The 9473-nt window shown below is 36.4% G+C and overlaps 1 protein-coding gene and 1 non-coding gene across 2 annotated transcripts in view; both read right to left on the bottom strand.

Annotated features, from left to right (window-relative positions):
- LOC112406042 (E3 SUMO-protein ligase ZNF451-like) overlaps nucleotides 1-9473 on the bottom strand; it is a 57902-nt gene that overhangs the window by 4768 nt on the left and 43661 nt on the right. The gene's annotated exons all lie outside the window — the stretch shown is intronic.
- On the bottom strand, nucleotides 4942-5047 carry LOC112406055 (U6 spliceosomal RNA). Its single transcript, XR_003004483.1, has one exon. It is a non-coding gene; the product is annotated as a U6 spliceosomal RNA (small nuclear RNA).

The following is a 9473-nucleotide window of genomic DNA, read 5'->3' as shown; positions in this document are numbered from 1 at the left end:
AGGCGGGGGGGGGGGGACGGGGGAAGGGTGGGTAGGACGAGAGAAAGAAGAGGCTCCCAGCAGAAGTGAGAAAGTAACAGAAGAGGATCCTACAAATCCTTGGTTGACTTCTGTGTGCTTACCCAGGAGAGGAGCCAAGATTCTCCGTGAAAAGCAACAGTTGGAAAGCTATAAGAAGCAGGCAATTGTAGCGTCGCCTGCTGTGGAGGAGGCAGAGTTTGGAGTTTGAGTCTAGAACGCTGACTACCCACAAGGGGAAAAAAACAACTAATGTTCCTCAGGTAAAGTTAACAGAATTCAGAAAATCTATAACTTACATCCACAAACATCCAGTATACATCAAAAATCACTTGACTTGTGGGACTTCCCTGGTGGTGCAGTGGTTAAGAATCCGTGTTCCCAATGCAGGGCGCCCAGGTTCGAGCCCTGGTCCAGGAACTAGATCCCACATGCATGCCGCAACTAAGGAACCTGCCTGTGCAACTAAGACCTGACACAACCAATTAAATAAATAAATATTTTTAAAAAAGAGAGAGAGCTTTCCCATGTATTAGCTTATTCAAAAAAAAAATCACTTGACTTGCAAAGAAACAAGAAATGTGACCCACAGTTCATGAGGAAGAGCAGTCAAAAGAAACTAACCCCCAAGATAATCAAGCCATTGGAATTAGCAGAAAAGGGATTTTAGAAAAGTTATAAATACTTTCAAGGATTTAAGGTTGAGTGGATAGGAAATCTCAACAGAGAAATGAAAACTATTACAAAAAAAAAAAAACCTAAGTGGAAATTCTAGAACTGAGAAATACAGTATTTGAAATGGAAAATTTACTAGGTCAGCTTAATACTGGAGATGTTAGAAGGTTGAACAATAAACTTTAAGTCTGAACAATAGAAATGATCAAATATGAAGAACAGAGAGAAAAAAAACTAGAAGAAAATGCACAAACCTGTGGATAAATTTAAGCTAACATATGTATAACTGGAGTTCCAAAAGAAAAGAAGAGAGACAGAGAGTGGGGCAAAAAATTATGAAGAAATAATTGCAAGAACCTATAAACTTACAGATACAAGAAGCTAAGAAAACTCCAAGTAGGCTACAAAGACAACCACATCTAGGGGCATTATCAAAAACTGCTAAAATCAAGGACAAAGAGGAAATATTAAGAGCAACAAGAGAAAAAAAAATGATACTTTACATATTAGGGAACAATAATACAAATTATAGTCACTTGTCATGACAAACAATGGAGGCCACAGGATAAGACAATGGAGTAACATCTTTAAAGTGCTGAAGGGAAAAAATACTAATCAACCAGAATTCTAAAGCCAGAGAAAATATCCTTCAAAATTAAAGGGAAAATAAAGATATTTTTATATAGATGAAAACAGAATATTCAACACTAGCAAAACTGCATTGTATAAAATAGAAAGGAAGTTATTTAGGCTGAAGAAAAATGACATCAGATGGAAACTGTAATCTACTGGAAAGAATGAAGGTCATTTGAAATGGTGACTATGTGGGTAAATATAAAAGAATATATATTTCTTCTTCTCTTTCTTTAAAACTCACAGCACTGTTTAAAGCAAAAAATAACATTTTCTTGTAGAATTTATAACAAAAGCAAAAATATATATATATATTTTAGAGCAACCATAAAAATTAAAGAAAAGAGCTAAAACATCAATAGGTATATTAAAATAGTAAACATTAAATAAATATAATGGAGTAAAATATAGATATTATAATAATCCAAAAGAAGGCAAGAAAGGGGGAACTAAGAGGTAAAAGAGGGAACAAAAAGAAAATAAAATGGCAGAGAGGAATCCAACCATGTGAGAAATTACATTAGATGTTAAGGGACTAAACAACTATTAAAAAGTAGAGGCTGTTAGAGTAAATCAAAAAGTAAGATTGAACTTTACGGTGTCTATAAGAGATGTAGTTTCAAAATAAAGACATAAATAGATTGAAAGTAAAAGGATGGAAAATATATATACCATGAAAAATTAAGCATAAGAAAGCTTGAGTAGCTATATTAATATCAGAAAAGAAGATTTCATGATAAAAGGTATTCCCAGAGATAAAGAACATTTCATAATGAAAAACAGGTCATTTCATTAGGAAGACACATCAGAAATGTATATGCAACTAAAAACAGAACTTGAAAATACAAAAATATAAAATGACAGAACTAAAGAGAAAAAATAAATCTACAATCATTGATGAAGTTCACTGTTCCTACTGTAGTAACTGAGAGATCAACTAGATTAAAAAAAAATCACAGTAGGTCTGATATTATCAACCACCTTGACCTAATTGACACGTATAAAATACTTTACTTAGTAAACACAGAAAATACATTCTTTTCAAGTGCGTATGGAATGTTCATCAAGACAACCCACATGTTGGGCCATAAAAGTCTCAGTAAATTTCAAAAGATTTAAATTTCACAGGGTATACTCTCTTACCACAACAAAATTAAATTAGGAATGAATAATAAGACATTCAAATATTTGGAAATTAAACAATATACTTCTAAAGAGCCAAGAGATCAAGGGAGAAAATATAAGGAAAATCAGAAAATATTTTAAACTGATAGCAAAAATACAATATGAAAAGGTGTGGAACACAGCAATAATAGAGAACTGACAAACTACAGTCTGCGGGCCAAATCCAGTCCACCAGCAATTTTTGTAAATAAAGTTTTATTGGATACATCCACACTCATTTATGTATTGTTTAGGGCTGTTTTGATGCTATAATAGCAGAGCTGAGTAATTGTAACAGACACCACAAAGCCTAAAATGTTTACTATCTGGTATTTTACAGGAAAAGCTTGTTCACCCTGGCTTAGAGGGAAATAAACACCTTTAAATGTTTACATTAGAAAACAAGAAAAAATTTAGGTCAACAATCTAAGTGTCACATTAAAAAGCTATAAAAGATGAGAAAATTAAACCCAAAGTAGAAGAAAGGAAATAATAAAGAGCAGAAATCAGTGAAATGGAAAGCAGACCAAAAAGAGAGAAATTACCAACTAAAAACAGTTCATTCCTTGAAAAGACTAAATAAACTGATAAACTTCTAGTTAGTGATCAAGAAAGAGAGAAAACAAAAATTACCAATATCAGGAAAAAATGAGAAGATATCACCAGAGATCCTACAGAAATAAAAAAAATATGTAATAAAGGAATATTATTATGAACTTTACATTGGTACATTTGACAATCTAGGTAAAATGGACAAATTTCTTGAAAAACACTATTCTCGAACACTAACACAAGATTAAACAAAATCTACCTATAAATATATTAAAGAAAGTAATTATTTTTAAAAATATTTATTTATTTAATATATTTATTTGGAGTATAATTGCTTTACAATGTTGTGTTAGTTTCTACTGTACAACAAAGTGAATCAGCTATACATATATATATATCACCATATCCCCTCCCTCTTGAGCCTCCCTCCCACCCTCCCTATCCCACCTCTCTAGGTCGTCACAAAGCACTGAGCTGATCTCCCTGTGCTATGCAGCAGCTTCCCACTAGCCATCCATTTTACATTTGGTAGTGTATATATGTCAACGCTACTCTCTCGCTTCGTCCCAGCTTCCCCTTCCCACCCTGTGTCCTCAAGTCCGTTCTTTATGTCTGTGTCTTTATTTCTGCCCTGCCACTAGGTTCATCAGTACTGTTTTTTTAGATTCCATATATGTGTCTTAGCATATGGTATTTGTTTTTCTCTTTCTGACTTACTTCACTCTGTATGACAGACTCTAGGTCCATCTACCTCATTACAAATAACTCAACTTTGTTCCTTTTAAGCGCCGAGTAATAGTCCATTGTGTATATGTGCCACATCTTCTTTATCCATTCATCTGTCAATGGACACTTAGGTTGCTTCCATGTCCTGGCTACTGTAAATAGTACTGCAATGAACACTGTGGTACATGTATCTTTTTGAATTATGGTTTTCTCAGGGTATATGCCAGTAGTGGGATTGCTGGGTCATATGGTAGTTCTACTTTTAGTTTTTTAAGGAAGCTCCATACTGTTCTCCATAGTGGCTGTATCCATTCACATTCCCACCAACAGTGCAGGAGGGTTCCCTTTTCTCCACACCTTCTCCAGCATTTCTTGTTTGTAGATTTTTTGAAGATGGCCATTCTGACCGGGGTGAGGTGACACCTCATTGCATTTTTTAAAAATAAATTTATTTATTTTATTTTGGCTGCATTGGGTCTTTGTTGCTGCATGCAGGCTTTCTCTAGTTGCAGCGAGCGGGGGCTACTCTTCGTTGCGGTGCACAGGCTTCTCATCGCGGTGGCTTCTCTTTTGTGGAGCACGGACTCTAGGCGCACAGGCTTCAGTAGTTGTGGCTTGCGGGCTCTAGAGCGCAGGCTCAGTAGTTGTGGCGCACAGGCTTAGTTGCTCTGCAGCATATGGGATCTTCCCAGACCAGGGCTCAAACCCATGTCCCCTGCATTGGGAGGCAGATTCTTAACCATTGCACCACCAGGGAAGTCCCTCATTGTGGTTTTAATTAGCATTTCTCTAATGATTAGTGGTGCTGAGCATATTTTCACGTGTTTGTGGGCAATCTGTATGTCTTCTTTGAAGAAATGTCTATTTAGGTCTTCCGCCCATTTTTGGATTGGGATGTTTGATTTTTTGATATTGAGCTTCATGAGTTGCGTGTATATTTTGGAGATTAATCCTTTGTTGGTTGCTTCATTTGCAAATATTTTCTCCCATTCTGAGGGTTGTCTTTTCATCTTGTTTATGGTTTCCTTTGCTGTGCAAAAGCTGTTAAGTTTCATTAGGTCTCATTTGTTTATTTTTTATTTTACTTCCATTACTCTAGGAGTTGGGTCAAAAAAGATCTTGCTGTGATTTATGTCATAGAGTGTTCTGCCTATGTCTTCCTCTAAGAGTTTTAAAAATATGGAATGCTTCACGAATTTCCATGTTACCTTGCACAGGGGCCATGCTAATCTTCCCTGTATTGTTCCAATTTTAGTATATGTGCTGCCGAAGTGAGCACAGTAAATTTATTATTAAAAGACTCCCCAGAAAGAAAACTCCAGGCCCAAATAGTTTTACCAGTGAATTCTCTGAAACATTTAAAGAAGAAATAAAATTGGTCTTAGAGTGAATATACAACAAAATGGCAGAGTAGGCAGCTCTAAACACCCATCCTTCCACAGAAATACTGAAACACAAGCAGAAACTGTCAGAAACGACTTTGTCAGAAGTCTGGAAAATATTCACAGCAACCAAGCAAACACTGAATCAAGAAAAAGGCAAATAAAAGCAGTAGGAAAGCCTCATGGTATTTTCACTTGCCCTTTCCTCACCACCTCGCCGTGCCTCCGCAGCAGTCTCGAAGATGGCAGCCCATACTCCTAGTGTGGGACCCTGGTCCCTGGTTCCAGACAGAGCAGAGCAGAACTCACAAATTATTGTGTTTGTTCTAATCTGTCTGGGGGCTACCTGAAGGACTGAAACAAGGCATTCATCTCTATTTTACAAAACTCAGAACCCACTCAGGGCAGAAAAGCAGGCTGCATTGCTCAGAAACACTGTAAGACAAACATAAAGCCCACAGCCTGGGGTAAAAGATTATGGTTGAGACATACAATAGAACACTTAATATCTGAGAGGAAAAGCCATGAAGAGAATTTCCTTGGGAAATCAGGGCATTCAAAAGCACCTATGTGTACTGGGGAATTTAGGACCCAGGACATGATGCATGCTCAGAAAATACCTCAGAAGACACCAAGCCTTCACCACTGGCTGATCTGTAGGCTCAGTGCAAGCCTGGCTAAATGCTGAAGGGCCCTAGCACACAGCCAATCTGCAAAACCAGAGAGAGGTTGTTTTTTGTTTTGTTTTGTTTTGTTTTAGCTCCTGGTATTCAAGGAAATCTCTGTTAAAACACTAATTGAACAAAAGCTTAAAAGAACAGAGACTTCAATGACCAGATGTGACAAGGAATACAGTTATTGCAAAAATGGTTTGGAAAAGTAACTAAACAAACGGACAACTGCAGCCTTTGACAATCACGAACAGCAAACTCTGGGGAAGAGGTAGAATCTGATTTCCAGAGGTACTACATTATAATATTTGCACATCCAATTTTCAACAACAACAGAAACACAGATAATACAAAGAAACAGGAAAGTATGGCCCATTCAAAGTGAAAAAATTTGAGTTAAATTATCCCTGAGGACACCAAGAAATTGAATTTACTAAACAAAGACTTTAAACCAACTGTCTTACATACGTTCTAGGAGCTAGAGTAAACTATGGACAAGGAAGTAAAGGAAACCAGTAAAACAATGTATGAATAAAATGAGAATATCATAAAGAGATTGGAATTATGAAAGGCCACCAAATAGAAATTCTGGAGCTGAAAAGTACAACTAAAATGAAAAATTCATTACAGGAGTTTAACAAAATTAAGCAGACAGAAAAAAGAATCAGCAAATTAAATGTCCCAGATTTGATGAAAGATATGAATCTACACATCCAAGAAGCCCAACAAACTCCAAACAGGAGAAACTCAAAGAGATCCACACTGAGACAAATTATAGTCAAATTGTCAAAAGCCAAAATCAACAGAAACAGCAAGAGAGAAGCAGCTCATCACATGTAAAAATTTTAATAACACTAATAGCTTATTTCTCATCAGAAATCATGGAGACCAGAAGGCAGTGAGATATATTTAAAGTGCTGAAAGGGAAAACAAAAAACAAAACTGTCAAGCAAGAATTCTATATCCAGAAAGAATGGAGAAGAAATCAAGACAAAGCTAAAGGAGTTTGTTACTAGCAGATCTGCCATGCAAGAAATGCTAAGGGAATCCTTCAGGTTGAACTGAAAGGACATTAGACAGTGACTCAAACCTATATGAAGAAATAAAGAACATTTATGGCAAATATGTCCTTGTTTTTCTTTTATATGTCTAAGTCTATGTTTCTCTTATTCTCTTTTCTCTCTGCCTTAATTTCACTCTCTTTGAAAGAGAGGTAATATGACAAAATAAGAAAGAACCCAGTAATAGGAGTTAGAAGACCTATATTGAACCATGCTCCAATCATTTTGAGACTGTGAATCTGAAGACAAATTACTTAATGTTTGGAAGACTAAGTTTTTGTGTAAAATAAGGAGAATATTCTGACTGTCATAAGTTGTTAAGATTAAGAGCAGTTTTCAAAGTATTAGATTTTTCATAAGCAATTGAAGTAAAAACTGAACACACTAGTCTCTTATCCTTTCTTTGTTCTTTAAACTGGCCACAGTATAGAGTTTTACTGTTTATGTTACATTATAATATTAATAATTATATTGATGACTGCTACTAATTGAAGGAACTCTAAGGCAAATTGCTGACATTTACAGAAAGACTGTTTTGCATTGGCAATCATCCACATAATGCTGTCTTCTTTCTTTTCCAAGGATTTGAGTCAGAATACCTCTGTTAAGTGTGCATGCTTCCAGAGCACACCTTACACGCAGGTAACAGTGACTAATGATAATGATCAAAATCATAGGGAATTCTCTTGTTAGTGGTTAGGACTCTGCTCTTTCACTGCCAAAGGCACAGGTTCAATCCCTGGTCGGGGAACTAAGATCCTACAAGCTGTGTGGCCAAAAATAAATAAATAAATAAATCACAATAACAGCAGTAGCAACGAATACATGCACTGTTTACCATGTGCCAGGCTACTCTAGTAAGGTAGGTATACTAGTATTCCTGAGGAAACTGACACACAGTGAAATTAAGGGACTTGCACAATATTATATAACTTGTAAGCAGCAGAGCTGAGATAAAATAGGACCTTTATGATTGACTTGGGTAGTTACAATCTGATACTGGTCTACAGAGAACAACAAAGAATGAGACAGAAGACTGGAGATAAATCATGGTGGGCGGAGACGGGGCGACAAGAGAAACTGCCTTTCCTCAAGGCAAAAATATCATAAGCAAATTGATCCTGCTTTTTGCCACTCATTTGTCAGGCTTTTAAAGTGTTGTGTTGGGAAGGGAAGGAATGAGAAGAGATTTGAGAAGTTACTTATACTTTTTTGAGTTTTGCTATTAGGTCTAGACTAGAACATCACTTTGCTCCCATGGTGCAGGGTCAACAAAATCACCCAATATTCTCCCAGCCAAATGGCCTCTGTCTTAATTTCCTTTATTCAGTTATAGGGAGATGGGTCCTCGTAGCTCTAATATGTTATAAGTTTATTCATTCAACAATCATTTAGTGCTAAACACTGTGCTAGGTGTTGTTGAAATAAAGATAAATGAAACATGATCCTACTCCTTGAGGAGCTCATAGTCTGGTGGGGATGAGAGATGCAAACAAAAAAAATGTTTAAATTGGAGGGATTCTAGGAGTGGTAGTGGGTAGCTCTCTCTAAAAATGGAAGATCTAAGAGGCACTGATCAAACAAAATTGTCTACAAAATTGGTAATTCTATATGGTTCAACCTAAGAGATGATATTTGAGCTAGTTCTTGTTGGGGGAAAAGAAGGGGCAAAGGAAGGTATTAGAGGCAAGTACAGAGGAGGCCACACTCCCTAACTTACAAGTGTAACACTATGTGCTTCTCACGCTCATTTTACATAAAGCATCAGGAAATGAAAGAAAACACACACGTAACACCACTTTGATTTTTCTTGAAATTAGAGCATTATATCCTTTCTTCATAGAACTAGTTAAAAGTTTGAAGTATCTTTTCTTGAATCCATTAATGGTAATCCTTTTTCCAAACTAAGACATGATAAAGATGTAAAAACTCTCAAAATCTCCCAACCATAAAATGTATTACATAGATAAAACACTAGACATTTTGGTACATATTCATTTATACACATCTCAGATTTCCTGGGTTAGCTAGGAGCCCACAGAACTGTGGAGGTTTCTCGAGTGTGGTTATTTAAAAGTTATAATTTTGTTTGGCATTTTCCATGGGATTAGTCATGGGTAGTACATGAAGGTTGCAAAGTCTGAGCTACTTAGATGCTCAACGGTTTTTATCTTTTCATGGCCTTGATAAACAACTTAGCTGGCAGTTTTCGTTTAAAACTCACAAAATGTTCTTTCACCTGTTTAACTCATCATTATGTGGCTGCTAAGCACTGAGCCAGACCTTGCAAGACCATGTTGGGAAAACAAATTGGTCAGAAAACTTGCTTCCAATTAGGCTGTAGATTTACTGCCAACTTTGTTTAACCAGTGAATTTTGACTATAAGAGGGAAAGATCAGTCTTCTACTTCACTGAATGGATGAATCAGTTCCACTGCCACACTCAAATTTCCAACCCCAGATAGCACAAAGATCCAGTGTGCTCCTAGTCAGACTAATTGTACTCTAGGAGAGCGCAAGGAGACGCACAGAAACAAACCAGGTGGCCATTCTGTGTGTGCTTGTTTTGCTACGTTTCCCTCTCTAATTAC

Source organism: Neophocaena asiaeorientalis, unplaced genomic scaffold, assembly GCF_003031525.2.
Source record: "Neophocaena asiaeorientalis asiaeorientalis breed wild unplaced genomic scaffold, Neophocaena_asiaeorientalis_V1.1 scaffold319, whole genome shotgun sequence".
In the NCBI taxonomy this organism is placed as follows: Eukaryota; Metazoa; Chordata; class Mammalia; order Artiodactyla; family Phocoenidae; genus Neophocaena; species Neophocaena asiaeorientalis.
Note: the sequence above shows the minus strand (reverse complement) of the source record. Positions and strands in the feature narration are given on the sequence as shown.